At 56.7% G+C, this 3,084-nt stretch overlaps 1 protein-coding gene and 1 long non-coding RNA gene across 3 annotated transcripts in view; one reads left to right on the top strand and one right to left on the bottom strand.

Moving 5' to 3' along the window:
* Positions 1-1,604, bottom strand: part of GLI2 (GLI family zinc finger 2) — a 245,479-nt gene extending 243,875 nt beyond the window's left edge. Inside the window, exon 1 of the mRNA XM_025039271.1 lies at positions 1,014-1,604. The gene's annotated coding sequence lies outside the window, so the exon portion shown is untranslated. The remainder of the gene's footprint in view (positions 1-1,013) is intronic.
* LOC112470259 overlaps positions 70-3,084 on the top strand; it is a 6,255-nt gene continuing 3,240 nt past the window's right edge. For both annotated transcript variants that reach the window (XR_003042904.1, XR_003042903.1), the window contains exons 1-2: positions 70-960; positions 2,042-2,140. This is a non-coding gene — a long non-coding RNA (uncharacterized LOC112470259). The remainder of the gene's footprint in view (positions 961-2,041; positions 2,141-3,084) is intronic.

Here is a 3,084-nt window from a genome sequence, read left to right on the forward strand (position 1 = left end):
TGGGCGCACTCTCACTCACACACAAGCACGCGCTCCTTCCTTCTCCCCTCCCTACCCCGAATACCCGTCCCCCCTCCGCCCCCGTCCGGGGAAAACGCTCCCTTCCCTAAACCCTTAATAGGATTGGCGCCCAACTATCTCCGCGCCTCTCCCCATCCATCACACACAGATCAAGTTGCAGTAGTGGATTTTTCAAATTCCTCAGCAAATATACTTGTTGAGAGATTGACTGGAGCGGGGGGGTTGCGGGGAGAAATGATGAGTGGGGGTGGGGATAAAAGTGGGGGGGGGCACAAGGACCACGCGAGGGATTATGTGCGGATCCCTTCGGGAAGTCAAGCGGATTTCGGGGCGGAGGACAGGGGTGGGGAGGGAGGAGGAGGTGGAGGAGGGAAGCGAGGAGGGGGGTCGAAGAGGAGAGCCTGACCGAGGGGGAAGAGGCGACAGGGCCTGATGAGGGGGAGGAAGGAGCGAGGAAGAAAGAAAGGCAGGCTCCCGGACGCGTCGTGCGGAGAAGTGCAGTTAGAAGTTTACAAGTGGCTGGCTGCAGCCCCTCCACACACAGCACACTCCCCTAAGACACACTCCGACTGCCGACCTCCCGGAGCCTCACAGCATCCCAGCCTCCGGTGCTAACCCCCACCTCCCTTAAGAACAGCTCCCGGTTCGGGCGTGGTGGAGACCAGGCGGGGGCTGGCCCGGCTGTGCACCGGTAGAAGAGAGGCTCTTTCCCCCAGGTAGGAAGGGAGATGCAAAATCGCTCCCAGACCACGAGTTCCTAGTCCCGGGACTCCCCGCTTATTTCGCCGCCCGCCTTAGCCAAAACCCTAAGTGGGGCCGTCCCACTAGTACCCAGGTTCCCTCTGTTTGGTGCCCCCATCCCCGCGCCGTGGCGCGAATACCCAGCCGAGGGACCCTACAGGACCGCACAGCGTCAGAGCCGGCTCGGGATCGGCCAAGGTAGGAGGCACTTCTCAACGAAAAGCAAGCAAAAGAACCCAATGCAACTTTACCGAGGGAGACAAAAGTTTGCCTCTAGCACGCAGGTGGCCTCTCGGGCGCTGGGCGGTGGCTGCGAACCCCCATCCCAACTTGGCGACGCGCCGCGTGCTGCCGTGTGCAGGGTCTCGGTCCGGCCGGGGCGGGGCGGGCCAGGCAGGGGAGGGAACCGAAAGGCGAGAGGGGGCTGGACCGCCCCTACTGCCGGCGGGTGGGCAGCTCTCCGAGGCTCCGGCGCGCCGCGCGACTCGCGCTCCTTCCTCCAGCTCCTCCGGCTCCTCCTAGCCTGCCTCCGCGTCCGCCGCCGCCTCCCACTCCTCCTCGAAGTCTCATTGATGGGAGTTTGAAAAAAAGTCCGCGGAGCCGTACTGCCTCGGCTGGCGAGCTCCGGCACTCCCGCAATCCCGGCGCCGCCCGGACGGCGCAGCGCCCCCGCGCGCACAGCTGCAGCACACCCAGCACTGCGCACCCGCCCGCGCCGCGCTAACCCGCCCCAGGGAACCCGGGAGACCCGGGGACCCGGAGGCGAGGAGGAGGCCGAGGACGCTCCTCCTCAGCCCCGAGGAGAGAAAGCACACCTACGAAGAAAGTTCAAGCAGAGAGCGAAAGAATGCGCCAATCTCCAACACTTTTTTTAGGCGCGGGGTGGGGGTGGGGGTGGGGAGGCGGTCGCTCACTCAAGTCAGATGAGCACCGGAGCTGAGGCGCAGGAACTGCTCTGTTTTCAATCTCTGAAATCACCCTCCCTCTCCACCTCCCTCTTCCCCTCCACCGGGAGATGCCCGGGTCGCTGCTCTCAATGCGCCCGCTTCTCGGGGCGCCAGGGCGGAAGCCGAGGGACAGGGGGAAGGAGGAGGACCCCGGCTCTGTGTGGACCTTCTCCAGCCAGCAGCGCTCGCAGGTGCCGGGGGTCCTGCCGGCACCCCCGGCCGCGGCTCGCGCGTGTCGCCATCTGAGCGCAGGTTGACGAGAAGCAAAGCAGCCTTCTAGCGTTAATGCATGTGTGTGTTTTAGGGAGGGTTTTATTTTGTTTTGTTTTTAGAGACTCCACTCGAGCTGCGGCAGCCAGATGGAAGTAATCAGAACCTAACAACAACAAAGGAAGAAGGAAGAAAAAACCTCGCTGAATTTTCGGGCCAAAGTGTGTATGGGGGTGTGTGTGAAAGAACTTGCTTCAGCAAGCCAAGTGACAAGCCCTGGGCCCTCAGGCCGCACCGCAGCTAAGAATTGAGCTGCCTGGCTTAGAGAAGCGTGTGGGACAGCTGGCCAAAGTGTCCCCCAAACCCTCAGGGGCCACCACCAACCTCTCCATGACTGCTTCATTGAGAGAATGTTTAAAATTTTTCTTCCAAATGCTTGTGGAGCACTTACTATGTGCTAGTGACACATTTTATTTCTTTTATATTATTTAACCTATGCGAGGTAGGTTCTCTAATGCCCAGATTTACAAGATGAGAAAACAGGCTTAAAGAAGTTAAGTAACTTACCCAAGGGCAGAGCACTGAACTACCATCTTCCCTGAGTTTCAGTAGGCTGTACAGTTAGTTCAACCAAATTCACCCAGTACAGGGTGATGGGAGCATCTCTCCCTCAACCCCTCTTCCTACAGTTGCATTTTATCTGGAATGCAGAGGAACGAAAGGCTCAGAGACCTGATTCTACTCTGCCTGTGAGGGTGTGACCTTCACAGGCCCATTTTACTGATGTAATTCCTTGTCAGTAGCTCCATACACTACCGAGTCTCCTTAACTTTATTTTTCACTTTTTAATCAAAAAAGAACTATTATGATCCCCATTACCTATTATCTTCCTTCCTTCCCTCCTCCTTACCTTCATTTATATGAAAGAAGCAACAATATTTTCTTGACCTAGAAAAAAAAAATGTGCAGGACAATATTAGAGTAATTTAATGCTAATTTTGTTTTTCTCAAATAGGCTCTTCAGATTGGGGGCTGGGAAACTTCAGGGTTTTTAAGAAGCAAAACTTGTAGAAGCCAATGTATTTATTAAAGGGAAGAGAAGTTTGAAAGGGGCTTTTTCTTAAAATATGATCGGATGCACCATTCCTTCATGCTATTTGTTTAA

The sequence above is a fragment of the Pteropus alecto genome, unplaced genomic scaffold, assembly GCF_000325575.1.
Source record: "Pteropus alecto unplaced genomic scaffold, ASM32557v1 scaffold3, whole genome shotgun sequence".
NCBI lineage: Eukaryota > Metazoa > Chordata > Mammalia > Chiroptera > Pteropodidae > Pteropus > Pteropus alecto.